At 41.8% G+C, this 14,056-nt stretch overlaps 1 protein-coding gene across 2 annotated transcripts in view; it reads left to right on the top strand.

Annotated features, from left to right (window-relative positions):
- Positions 1-14,056, top strand: part of RERE (arginine-glutamic acid dipeptide repeats) — a 469,898-nt gene that overhangs the window by 10,365 nt on the left and 445,477 nt on the right. The window contains exon 1 of one of the 2 annotated variants that reach the window (XM_064363204.1): positions 1,091-5,735. The exons of the other annotated variant lie outside the window; for it this stretch is intronic. The gene's annotated coding sequence lies outside the window, so the exon portion shown is untranslated. Of the gene's footprint in view, positions 1-1,090; positions 5,736-14,056 lie in introns of those variants that run through there. 2 annotated transcript variants of the gene reach the window in all.

Raw genomic sequence — 14,056 nt, 5'->3', positions numbered from 1 at the left:
TGATCTTAGCTCACTGCAACCTCTGCCTCCCCGGTTCACGCAATTCTCCTGCCTCAGCCTCCTGAGTAGCTGGGATTACGGGCAGGTGCCACCACGCTCGGCTAATTTTTGTATTTTTAGTTGAGTCGGGATTTCACCATGTTGGTCAGGCTGGTTTTGAACTCCTGACCTTGTGATCCACCCGCCTTGGCCTCCCAAAGTGTTGGGATTACAGGCATGAGCCACTGCGCCTGGCCTTCTCATTACTTTCTTTGGCACAGATTTGCTCCAGCCTAGAAGTTTGAAAATCTTTCTATTGAGATCCAGATCTGCGTTGCCTTTTGCCTCCTTGGATATCTTTTTGGCCCTAAGTTTCAGAACTTACCAACCTATAGTATTTGTCCACCATTAACTGTTGTGCTATTGCAGAAAAGTTGCCTACTGCTTATTAACTCTGACTTTGGGCAGGTTATTTACCTTTCTGGGTCTCGGTTTCCTCATCTGTAAAATAGGAATAATAATAATACTCATGGGTTTGTTGTGAGACCCAAAGTAATTAATTCATGTAAAGTATTTTAGAAAGTCCCTAGCACATAGTAATTGCTCAATAAATATTAGCCTATTTTTATTATTACTGTTACTGTCATCCAGAGATCTAGGTTTCCAGTATGTTCTCTTTGTTATTTATAATACTCAACCAGGAGGTCTGCAGGAGACAATGGGTGAACTCTAGACAGTTTGAATTAAGTTTTCTCTGAGGTACCATTTCTAAAATTTTTGCCATTCCTTGAATATAGGAAATGCTAAAAAGCAGTATGTGATTGGCTGGGCGTGGTGGCTCACGCCTGTAATCCCAGCGCTTTGGGAGGTGGAGGTGGGTGGATCACCTGAGGTTGGAGTTTGAGACCAGCCTGACCAACATGGAGAAACTCCGTCTCACAAAAAAAAAAAAAAAAAAAAAAAAGCCAGGCGTGGTGGCACATGCCTGTAATCCTAGCTACTAGGGAGGCTGAGGCAGGAGAATCGCTTGAATCCGGGAGGCGGAGGTTGCAGTGAGCCAAGATCACGCCACTGTACTCCAGCCTGGGCAACAAGAGCAAAACTACTCCGTCTCAAAAAAAAAAAGGTGATTACATATCAAGTGAATAGAGTAATAGTACAGTTTGAAGTTTGGGTGTTAATAAATGATCAGACTGTCATGGCTTAGCTGTTCCTCCTATTTATGATGCTCCTGAGGGAGTTTGTTTGTTTGTTTGTTTTTGTTTTTTTTAAGACAAGGTCTTGCCCTGTTGCCCAGGCTCAGTGGTGTATGATCACGGTTCACTGCAGCCTCTACCTCCAGGGTCCAAGTGATTCTCCCACCTTGGCCTCTTAAAGTCCTGTGATTACAGGTTTGACCCACCATGCCTGGCCTCTGAAGGAGATTTATGTAAGTAGAAGAATGGCAAGTGGAAAATTAGAAGTATTACTTTATTATTAATTTGGGCTTTTGGCCAAAATACCAATGTGAATTTGTATAGTGAACAGATTGAGAGCATATTACTTAAGCTCCAGGACTAGGCAAGGGCTCTCTCATCATCCTAAGTTTCACTGTCTTACTACTCTTTGGTTGATTGCTTTGCAGAAGACCCAACAATTAGTCTTTCAGAGTGTGTATGAGTGAAATGAGCAAGAACAAGAATGCAAACTCTTACATGTGTGTGACTTTTTTCTTTTTCCTGTCTTGCACTTGAATCAAGATTGTGTAACTTTTAATCTTCATTGGTCTTCATACTTGTTAACAGGGCTCAATCAGTATTGTGGACTCTGACCCAATCAGATTATTGTTCCATCCTCTTAGAGAGATTCAAGAAGGCAGGGGATTGAGGATTGAGGGAGAGAGCAAGACATCTTGTTGGTCCAGCTTCAAATCTCTAGTGAGGTTGATGTAATGGCCTGTGAGGAATAACTAAAAATAATTGGCTATCTGCCTAAGCAGCCCTACATTCTGACATTTTTCAGGATAGTCCCTGGGACTGGGAGGGAATTGCAAAGTACTTTTCAAATTTAGGGATAAGCCTGGATGTGGTGGCTCACAAAGGTAATCCTAGTACTTTGGGAGGCCAAGGCAAGAGGATCACTTGAGGCCAGGAGTATGAGACCAGCCTGGGCAATGTAACAAGACCCCCATCTCTGCAAAAAAAATTAAAAATTAGCCAGGCGTGGTGGCCTGTGCCTGTAGTCCTAGCTACTCAGGAGGCTGAGGCAGGAGGATTGTTTGAGCCCAGGAGGTCAAGGCTTCCATGAGCCAAGATCATGCCATTACTTTCGGCATGGGAGACAGGGTGAGCCCTGTCTCAACAATAAAATGTAAGGATAAGAGTACTTTATAAGGCACAATTAGGGAAAGATATCTTGTGATAAATAAGATTTGCCATTTGGAAAAGTGACCCATCATGATAAAAACCTGTCTTTACTAAAAATACAAAAATTAGCTGGATGTGGTGGTGGGCACCTGTAATCTCAGTACCTGTATTTCAGCACCTGTATCTCAGCCATGTTGGCCAGGCTGGTCTGGAACTCCTGACCTCAGGTGATCCACCCACCTCAGCTTCCCAAAGTGCTGGGATTACAGGTGTGAGCTGTCACGCCCCACCCCCAAAATGAGTTTATTTTAATCCTAGTAATTAAAAAAATATGTATTTGAAATTCTTTAATCGCTGGGCATGGTGACGGGCACCTGTAATCCCAGCTACTCAGGAGGCAGGAGAATCGCTTGAACCTGGGAGGCCGAGGTTGCAGCGAGCCACTGCACTTCAGCCTGGTGACAGAGCAAGACTCTCTCTCAAGAAAAAAAAAAAAATTCATTTGAAAAAGTAAAATTTAATAAATACAGTATTCTTTATAATTTTGCCTTGTGTTAGATAGGATTAGATTCAGCAGTGAATGGTAGAAACCCAAAATAACAATGGCTTAAACAAGATAGAAGTTTCCTTTCTTTCATGTATCTCATAGACAATCCTGAGCCAGTATGGCACCGTCATGCTCATTAGGGGACCTAGCCTTCAACATGTAGCTCTTTCCTTTTAGTCAAAGGTGGCTTCTCCACTTTCTCATCTCAGTTCTGCATTCTCACCAGCAGGATGGAGGAAAAGGCAAAAGCTGGGCACGCCCCATCTTGTGAGGATACTTCCCAGAAATTGTACATATCGCTTCTGCTATGTCCCTTCGCTTATAACGGAATCACAGGGTCACACATGACTGCAAGAGAAGCTAGAAAGTGTAGTCTGTACTGGAAATTCCTATGTGCCTAGGCAAAAATTAGAGATTCTCTTACTTTGGAAGAAGGGAAGAATCAGTATTGCATCTGGCAGTCTGTGCCATAAATGCCAGTGGAATGTTTAATGTACTATTAACACATTTGGTAATTTGACAGTATTGTTTGTAATCCTTCAGTATTATTTGTAAGAATACCTGCCCCCTCTCCCTGAGTTCAGTATTCAGTATAGAATTTTCACTAAAATTTGTCTTGATCCCATGATGGCTTCAGATTTTTATTGCTGGGTAAATTTTCTAACAAGATAAACTAACTGCCTGCCTTCTGATTTGAACATTCTGATCTTGGTAGTATGATCTGCCATGTATACGTATATATATTTCACGTGATTCATTAATGTAGAAATAATTACTGAAATTTCCTAAGTTGTTATACACTTTGGATTATACTCATATGGTTAAAGACCTCTTTGAGACTTTTAATTTTTAACATTTATAAATGGAAAAATGTGCAGACATCTTGTTTCTATTATTATATTGAGAACAGTTTTTATTAATATTTTATTAATATTAAGAAATCTAGCTTTATAAAACATCTACATGTTTCTTTCATATTTTGGTTGGAATGGCTTACCACCTTTGTTTTCATAGCTTAGTGAGAATTTAGTCTTTGTGGAATCGTTAAGCACTTTTGATGCTACAAAAACTTCAGTTGGCTGGATGTAGTGGCACATGCCTGTAATCCCAGCACTTTGGGGGCCTGAGGTGGGCAGATCACTTGAGCCCAAGAGTTGGAGAGCAGCCTGGACAACATGGCAAAACCCAGTTTCTGCAAAAAAATAAATAAATAAATAAATAAATAAATAAAATAAAAAGCCAGGTATGGTGATGTGCACCTGTAGTCTTAGCTACTCGGGATGCTGAGGAGGGAGAATTGATTTATCCTGGGAGGTCAAGTCTGCAGTGAGCCATGATTCAGCCACTGCACTTCAGTCTGGGTAGCAGAGTGAGACTCTGTCTCAAAAAACAAAAAACCAGGCCATGTGCAGTGGCTCCCAGCACTTGGGGAGGCTGAGATGGGTGGATCACGAGGTCAGGAGTTCAAGAACAGCCTGGCCAAGATGGTGAAACCCCATCTCTACTAAAAATACAAAAATTAACCGGGTGTGCTGGTGGGTGCTTGTTGTCCCAGCTACTTGGGAGGCTAAGGCAGAGAATTGCTTGAACCTGGGAGGTGGCGGTTGCAGTGAGCCGAGTTGGCACTACTGCACTCCAGCCTGGGTGACAGACTGAGACTCCATCTCAAAACAAACTAATAAAAAAACCCAGACCAACCCTCCCCTTCACAACTTTAGTGCCTTGGGTTATATGTGTGCTTGGAATATTTATTTTATAATTGTTCTGATAATGAACAGTGACTTTCCTTTTTTGAGACAGAGTCTTGCTCTGTCACTAGGCTGGAATGCAGTGGCATGATCTTGGCTCACTGCAACCTCCGTCTTTCTGGTTCAAATGATTCTCCTGCCTCAGCCTCCACTGTAGCTGGGACTTCAGGCTGGTGCCACCACACCTAGCTGAGTTTTGTATATTTAGTGACTTCAGGCTGGTGCCACCACACCCAGCTGAGTTTTGTATATTTAGTAGAGACCAGGTTTCACCATGTCGCCCAGGACGGTCTCAATCTCTTGAGCTTGTGATCTGCCCACCTCAGCCTCCCAAAGTGTTGGGATTACAGGCGTGAGCCACCTCGCCCGGCCAAGCAGTGACTTCTTTTCACAGCTCAGATAAGTTTGGTTTTATACAGCTTATCTTTGTATCTATTGAGTGTCGTATTTTGTTTGCCTCGGCATATAAACTGTGCAATTGTGTAATTGTCATAAATTTATTTTAAAATATAATTTATAAATTTGTTTTTTCAACTTAGAACCAATGTTCTGAATGTGTTAAGAAGTTAGTGTCCAAGGACTTCTTAGAACCTATAGTGATTGCCTTTTCAGGAGACACCAGGGCCCTGGGCAGCTGGACGGAGAGGGAGGGATATTACCTTTCCTACTTTTCTTACATAGTGTTTGTTGCAGGTAAACAAGACCTAATTCAAATGAATGCATAATAAAAGCCTGTGTTTTATAACTTTTAGATTCTTGCCCCTCTCTTTTTATTATATGCTTTAGTGAAATGTGGTTTAGTGTAGCAAAATAAGGCATACAAAATGACCAAGACAAAGATTGTGCCCTTGATGAATTTTCTCACTAATGGGAAAGATGAGATGTACACAACTGAGTCCTAGGTAGAAGAAAGTGCCTCAAGAGGTGCTGATACTATGGTTTAAGAAAGAGAATCAGCTCTGGCTGCGGCATTAGGAAAGATTTGGTGTAGGAGTTGGTGTTTCACCTGTGTTTTGAAGGATTGCCAGGATTTGGACATGTGATAAGTAGCTAAGAGGATTTCAGGCAGGAAATTGCTTGAAGCAAAGGCACAGAGGCTGGAAAGCATGGGAAATGGTGAGTACTTTGCTGCTTCTATGATGAGGATTATTAAATTGTATTTCGATTTTCTTTTTTAAAAAAATCTCTTTTAAAATGTCCCATAGCAGATGCAGGCAGGCATAGTTTTTTCAACTCAGGTAATTTATACTTGAAGCTGTAGCTGGTAGCTGTTCAGACCACATAGCAAGAGCATTTTAGAGAGGGAGTCCTTAGAACTGGTTTCTCAGAAAAAACAGACTGGTTTGGCCAGAACCATAGAGTACTGGAAAGATATGTTGGGGTCATAGCATAAGGAGATTTAACACCCGGGTTAAATGACTTTATTTGATAACTTCATGCATTCAAATTAAATATAAATTGTAAGTATACAATTAATATATACTCTTTGTAATCACTTTCACACACATATTCCTCCAGACATTTTCTATGCATATGCACACTATATATGGTATCTTGAATTTAAAAAAAAATTCCAAACATACGGTTTTCAGTTCAATACTTATAACTCAGGTTTGTTTGTTTTTGAAAACGACTGCATAATTGGACGCTGTAGGATGTATATTTCACTTTTTCCGTTGATGGACAGTTGAATTGTCTCAGACTCTTTGGTTTGCATCCTCATATCTATACTGTTGTACAATTGTACAAGTCTGTCTGTAGGATAAGCTCTTAAGTGGAGTTGCCGAATCAGTGGGTTATGTTTACTTTTTATTTTGAAAGCTGTTGATAAATTGCCCTCCAAGATACGCATTTGTACACACAAAATATTTTAAGGTTTTGATTTCCTTCTCACCAACCCTGGATGTTATGAAATTTCATAATCTTTGCTATTCTGATAGGTGGAAATGTATGCAATATCATTATCTTTTTATTAAAAAAAAGTGTTTTTTTGGCTGGGCAAGCTGGCTTATGTTTGTAATTCCAGCACTTTGGAAGGCTGAGGACTCTTGGCCAACATGGAGAAACCCATCTCAACTAAAAATACAAAATTTTAGCTGGGTATGGTAGCACATGCTTGTAATCCCAGCTACTCGGGAGGCTGAGGCAGACGAATTGCTTGAATCCAGGAGGAAGAGGTTGTGGTGAGCCGAGATTATGCCATTGCACTCCAGCGTGGGCAACGAGAGCAAAATTCCATCTCAAAAAAAAAAATTCGAGACAGGGTCTTGCTTTGTCGTCCAGGTTGGATTGCAGTGGTGTGATCACGGCTCACTGCAGCCTCAACCTCCTGGGCTCAAGCAGTCTTCTCATCTCAATCCCCTAAGTGGCTGAGACTACAGAAGTGCACCACCACATCCGGCTAATTTATGTAATTTTTGTAGAAACGGAGTTTACCATGTTGCCCAGGCTGGTCTCAAATTCATGGACTCAAGTGATCCACCTATCTCAGCCTCCCAAAGTGCTAGGATTACAAGAGTGAGCCACTATGCCTGGCCTTACAAATGTGTGTGTGTGTGTGTGTGTGTGTGTATATATATATATATTTTGTTTGTTTGTTTGTTTGTTTGTTTTGAGACTGAATCTCGCTGTATTGCCCAGGCTGGAGTGCAGTGGCGCGATCTCAGCTCACTGCAGCCTCCACCTCCTGAGTTCAAGCGATTCTCCTGCCTTAGCCTCCCAAGTAGCTGGAGCTACAGGTGTGCGCCACCACACCTGGCTAATTTTTGTATTTTTGGTAGAGACAGGGTTTCATTATGTTGGCCAAGCTGGTCTCAAACTCCTGACCTCAGGTGATCTGCCCACCTCAGCCTACCAAAGTGCTGGGATTACAGGGGTGAGCCACTATGCCAGGCCCTTACAAATTTTTTTTAGAGATGAAATCTTTGTTTCTGAGGCCGGACCGTGGTGGTGTGATCATAGCTCACTGCAGCCTCTTAACTCTTGGGCTCAAGTGATCCTCCTGAGTAGTTGGAACTACAGGTATGTACCACAGTGCCTGGCTCCTATAATATCATTTGAATTTGCATTTCTTTGACCATGAATGAAGTTGATGATCTTTTCATATATCAGAGTTTTAAGATAAACTTTTTGTGGTCTCTCAGTCATAGAGACGGTGGTTTATGTTATATGGAGTACTTCTTTCTGAGTATCATTTATTTTTAAAACACATTTAAATAATAAAAGCTTCATTGAGATCTGTCACATGCCATAAAATTTACCCTTTAAAGACTGCAATTTCTGGATTTTAGTCATTTATTTTTGTATTTTGTTTTATTTTATTTTTTTGAGATAGAGTCTTGCTGTGTAGCCTATGTTGGAGTGCAGTGGTGTGATCATGGCTCACTGAAGGGGTGTCTGATCTTTTGGCTTCCCAGGAGTTCGAGACCGGTCTGGCTAACATGGTGAAACCCTATCTCTACTAAAAATACAAAAATTAGGTGGATGTGGTGGCTCAAGCCTGTAATCCCAGCACTTTGGGGGCTGAGGCGGGCAGATCACAAGGTCAGGAGTTCAAGACCAGCCTGGCCAATATGGTGAAACCCCGTCTCTACTAAAAGTACAAAAATTAGCTGGGCGTGGTGGCACATGCCTTTAATCCCAGCTACTCAGGAGGCTGAGGCAGGATAATCTCTTGAACCCGGGAGGTGGAGGTTGCAGTGAGCCAGTGAGCCGAGGTCACGACACTGCACTCCAGCTCGGGTGACAGTGTGAGACTCTGTCTCAAAAAAAAAAAAAAAAATAGATCTTTGACTCTTGGTCATCTTCTTCTTGCCCACAGCAGCTGTCAGTTTGTGGGGATAGTGGTCAAGTCCAACCACCAGAACATGGTTGTAGGGGCACTCTGAGGTGCCATTATCAGTGTTCTTCGTGATGATATCTTTGCTTCCTGAGCAGCATATCTCGCGTAGCATCTGGCCGGAACAGCAGCACTTTCCCAGGTTTCATGAACTTGCCCATTTTTACAGCAACCACCCAGGCCTACAGCAGAAAGCCTGAGTAATTTTGTTTCTTTTTTTTTTTTGAAATGGAGTTTCACTTTGTTACCCAGGCTGGAGTGTAGTGGCAGGATCTTGGGCTCACTGCAACCTCTGCACTCCCCCTGCTTCTCTCCCTGCAGGTTCAAGCAGTTCTCCTGCCTCACCCTCCTGAATAGGTGGGATTACAGGTACCCACCACCATGCCTGGCTAATTTTTTTGTATTTTTAGTAGAAACCGTGTTTTGCCCTGTTGGCTAGGCTGGTCTCTAATTCCTGGTGACCTTAGGTGATCCACCTTCCTCTGCCTCCCAAAGTGCTAGGATTACAGACGTGAGCCACTGTGCCCTGCCTTATTTTAAAATTTTTTATAGAAATGGGGTCTTGCTATGTTTCCCAGTCTGGTTTCAAACTCCTCAAGCAATCCTCCCACCTTGGCCTTTCAAGGTGTTGGGATTACAGGAATGAGCCACTGCGCCAGACCTAGTCATTTATTTTAAAATTCAGTGCCAACCATTGCCTTATTATTTGTAGTAAATGCCTAGTAGGCTGGACTTGAAGTTCTCTTTCTCTTCATTCAGCATAGTAGGCCCCAAATTTGAAATGAGAAAGTGCAACTTTTCCTGTTATTTTTTCAGTTAGAGGCCTCTCTTACCAGAGACTGCAGTTAGGTAGCTGGATTCTGAAATGGAGTTAGGCCTGACAACTGCTTTGGAATCTCAGTGCTTTTAAATAACTTGTAGTTGAAACTGATTTCCAACTGCAAGAGGTGATATAACCTCTTTGACTTTTTTTTGAAAATGCTTTAAATATAAAATCTGAAGTGAAAAAGTCTTCTAAGGTAAAAAGATTTTAAAATATGGTAAGTTGCTTTAAATTAGTAAGTCGGTTTTTTTAGGTGGGTGATTCAACTGCTTTGTAGTTAATCTGGTCATTTTTTATTCCAGAGATTTATTAATATGTCTACTAACGTGTGTGTGTATGTGTGGTAAGATGACTAAATTGCTTCATTTTAAGAACAATAATGATCTGGTGTCTATGTTTCTTTTGTGATTCATGAAGATTTTTTTTTTTTTTTGAGACAGGGTCTCGCTCTTGTCACCCAGGCTGGAGTACAGTTGGGCAATCTTGGCTCACTGCAGCCTCTGCCTCCCAGGTTCGAGTAATTCTCCTGTCACACAGTTATTTTTGTATGGAAAAAAGCATACCAGTAATTTGACTGATTTATTTCTTTTCAATTTAAAAAATTTTAATTTTTTTCTAGAGACAAGGTCTCCCTGTGTTGCCCAGGCTGGTCTTGAACTCCTAGCCTCAACTGATCCTCCTGCCTCAGGCTCCCAAAGAGCTGGGATTACAGCCTGAGCCCCCATTCTGGCCTTGACTGATTTTTCTTGAGGAAACTATTTCTGCCTTCTAGCATTGGCTTCCATCTATTGGGTCCTCTGACAGCCCCTGTCGATTGCCCAGGAATGATTACAGAGTAGTAGCTCTTATCACTGGCTAAGTCTGCGACCTCATCTGTATTGTTTCACTTTCCCATCATCTGGGAAAGATGTCAACATAGGCTCATAGTAGATGGTTTTCTATTGATTTTGATAGAACTAAATGAATCATTTCCTTCCTTTTGCTTTTATGTATACTTAAACTTTAAGCTTCCTGTTCTTCGTAGTAAAATATTCCTAAAATTGTGGTTTTCTGTATTTTAACCCCTGCATATTTCATTATTTTTCTATAGTTTTAGGCCTCCTCTGTTTGGACAGTCATTTTTCATTGGCTTGCTTTTAGTCATTTAAATTACAATATCAGGCTGAAGTTAGTGATTTATCTCAATTGTTGCAGATCAAACTCCTTATTCTACTCTTTCCCCCTTCTCACTACTGTATTTGACTATTCTTAAAAAAAAATTGCAGTTATCTCCTCCTTTTTCCTCTTGACATCCCTTTTTTTGTTCCTAATTTTTTCATGTCTTAAGGTTTTTTTCCTACCTTGAAGTCCGTTGGTCTTTTAGTTGTAGTTTTGATTAAAGTGGATTTTTTCTTGGGCTTTTAATTAGATTTTCTTTTTCTTCAGTTCTTCATAGGGTGATTGAAGATGATGACGACTGACACTTGGGTCAGTGGCCTGATTACTTAGAATAAGACTATGTGGGCTGGACGCTGTGGCTCATGCCTATAATCCCAGCACTTGGGAGGCCGAGGCTGGTGGATCATGAGGTCAAGAGATCGAGACCATTCTGGTCAACATGGTGAAACCCCGTCTCTACTAAAAATACAAAAATTATCTGGGCATGGTGGTGCGCGCCTGTAGTCCCAGCTACTCGGGAGGCCGAGGCAGGAGAATTGCTTGAACCCAGGAGGCGGAGGTTGCAGTGAGCTGAGATTGCGCCATTGCACTCCAGCCTGGGTAACAAGAGCGAAACTCTGTCTCAAAAAAAAGAGAAATAGTTAAAAAAAGAATAAGACTATGTGAACATTGAGTGGCTTGAATATAGCATTTAATTTAGCTTGTCCATGTTTCCACTGCCACTTAAAGGCCGTTTTTACTGGCTTAGAGGCACTGTCCTGAAAAATAACAAAATAAATATAAATAAAACACCCCATGTATTCTTGTATAGTGCCCATTTAAGTCAAAATGAGATCTGAGATCTGGGTGGCCTATGGGGGAATACTATTTATAACTCGAGAAACAATATTTTGCTAAGAGATATGTTGATTAGATTGGAGAGAACTACTAGGTCTTTAAAACATACTTCATATGTGCCACATAATTCCTGTTTTTTGCTGGGTTCACTAAAATGTCCTGAACCATGATACCCTCTGTGCATTAGAAAAATAAGCTATGACTCCTGGTTGGCATGAGAAGACCTAGATTCCAGTTCAACCTGAACTGTGGGCTTGAAGTATGATTATGTGCCCTACTTCCTTAGCTGTCAAAGAGGGGCAGTAGTGCATAAATTGAAGTGAACAAGCAGATATGGAAATATCTCAAAAATATGAAAATGCAGTCTGGACATGGTGGCATGTATCTATAGTGCCAGCTACTTGAAAGGCCGAGGCAGGAGGATCGCTTGAGCCCAGGAATTTGAGGCCAGCCTGGGCAGCCTTGTCTCTTAAAAAAAAAAAAAAAAATGGGCCAGCGAGGTGGCTCACACTTGTAACCCCAGCACTTTGGGAGGCCGAGATGGGTGGATCACGAAGTCAGGAGTTTGAGACCAGTCTGGCCAACATGGTAAAACCCTGTCTCTACTAAAAATACAAAAATTAGCTGGGCATAGTGGCAGGTACCTGTAATCCCAGCTACTTGAGAGGCTGAGGCAGGAGAATCACTTGAACCCAGGAGGTGGAAGTTACAGTGAGCCAAGATCATGCCACTGCACTCCAGCCTCGGTGACAGAGCAAGACTCTGTTTGGGGTAGGGGGATGAAGACAGTCTGAGTAACATAGAGAGACCCTGTCTTTACAAAAAATAATAAAAAATATTAGCTGAATGTGGTGGTGCATTCTTGTAGTTCCAGCTACTTGGGGAGCTGAGATGGGATGATCACCTGATCCTGGGAAGTTGAGGCTGCAGTGTGGCATGATGGCACCACTGCACTCCAACCTGGGTGACAGCCGTTCTCTCACCTCAGCCATCCCTCCCGCCTTACCTTCTGGTGGTAGCTGAGACTATAGTTGCATGTCGCCACACCTGGGCAGTTTTTTTTTTTAAGAAAGATGGGGTTTTGCCATGTTGCCCAGGCTGGTTTCGAATTTTTGGGCTTATGTGATCCACCTGCCTTGGCCTCCCAAAGTGCAAGGTTACAGGCATGAGCCATCTTTCTGGATCACCTTTTTCTTCTCTTTTAACAAATTCAGCAATTTTTCAGTCCCAGAAATCTGTAAGTACATTGTTGGTGGAAAAATACAAGGGGAATGGCATCAAAAGATGGTTACTATTAGGAATGGGAACAGGTAGCAGTTGTCCCTGCCACTTCAACAATCACAGGCCCAGGACCCTTTAATATAAGAAGCTTTTAGTTCCTGAAATGATTTCAGAGGCCATTTTTGTCTCTCTCTCAAAAAAAAAAATTTTTTTTGAGAGATAAAATATTGCACAGTGATAGTTGCAATTTTGAAGTTTCATTTAGACAGAGTCTTGCTTTGTTACCTAGGCTGCAGTGCAGTGGCATGATCTTGGCTCACTGCAACCTCCACCTCCTGGGTTCAAGTGATTCCTGTGCCTCAGTCTCCTGAGTAGGTGGAACAACAGGTGTGCGCCACCATACCTGGCTAGTTTTTTTGTAGTTTTCTTTTTTTTTTTTTTTTCATACGGAGTTGAAAAAATTTTTTTGTAGTTTTCTTTTTTTTTTTAATTTTTTCATACGGAGTTGAAAAAATTTTCTTTTTGCCCAGGCAGGAGTGCAATGGTGTGATCTTGGCTTACCGCAACCTCCGCCTCCCAGGTTCAAGCAATTCTCCTGCCTCAATCTCCCGAGTAGCTGAGATTACAAGCATGTGCCACCATGCCTGGCACATGTATTTGTATTTTTAGTAGAGACGGGGTTTCTCCATGTTGGTCAGGTTGATTTTGAACTCCCAACCTCAGGTGACCCACCCACCTTAGCCTCGCAAAGCGCTGGGATTACAGGCGTGAGCGCCCGTGCCCAGCTTTTTTTTTTTGTGTGTGTGTATTTTCAGTAGAGGTGAGGTTTTGCCATGTTGGCCAGACTGGTCTGGAACTCCTGGCCTCAAGTGATCCACCTGCCTCGGCCTCCCAAAGTGCTGGAATTACAGGTGTGAGCCATCGCACCTGGCCTCAAATTGTTTATTCCAGTCTAATCATTAAGGAAAGAAGCTCTGAAGAGTCAAAGATTAACTTGTAATTGTAACAGTTAATATGGGTCCTTTCTTCCCCTCCATAAACTGTCCTAACTTAGAGTTGTCTGGTTAAGTGCTTCTTCCCATGAGAAGTTCACATAATTTAGATTTTCTCACTTTTGGTTTGGTTATTTGGCTTAATGTTTTCCTGTAGGAAGCAGCCATATTTTTACCATTTCCTTAGAAGAATATAGGTGCTGACAAATTCCTTGCATCTCCAAGTTCATTTTGCTTGGGTCTTAACCTCCTTGTAGTTTTCTAGGATGCTGATTGCCAGCCTTGTTGATGTGGGACTGGCTTTGAAATCCAAGACATCTTTTGAGGATATCAAAGTACGGTAAGGGGTGGAAATGTTAAGGTTGCCGAATACTTGGAGAGTATCACATGCTGTTGATATGCTTACTGTAGTGATTTTTGAGCCTTGGAAATGTAGGCCTTTGATGTAGCTGTCATGAATGTGAGCCTTAGCCCTGTCTGTGAATTTCTCCAGAATGATTCAGTTTAGGTTCCTAGTATCTAAATAGATCCATTCTTTTTTTTTTTTTTTGAGACAGAGTATCATTCT

Source organism: Aotus nancymaae, unplaced genomic scaffold (assembly GCF_030222135.1).
Source record: "Aotus nancymaae isolate 86718 unplaced genomic scaffold, 86718_ANA_hifiasm-v0.15.2.pri h1tg000053l, whole genome shotgun sequence".
In the NCBI taxonomy this organism is placed as follows: Eukaryota; Metazoa; Chordata; class Mammalia; order Primates; family Aotidae; genus Aotus; species Aotus nancymaae.
The sequence above is the reverse complement of the archived record's forward strand: the minus strand, read 5'-3'. Positions and strand labels throughout refer to the sequence as shown.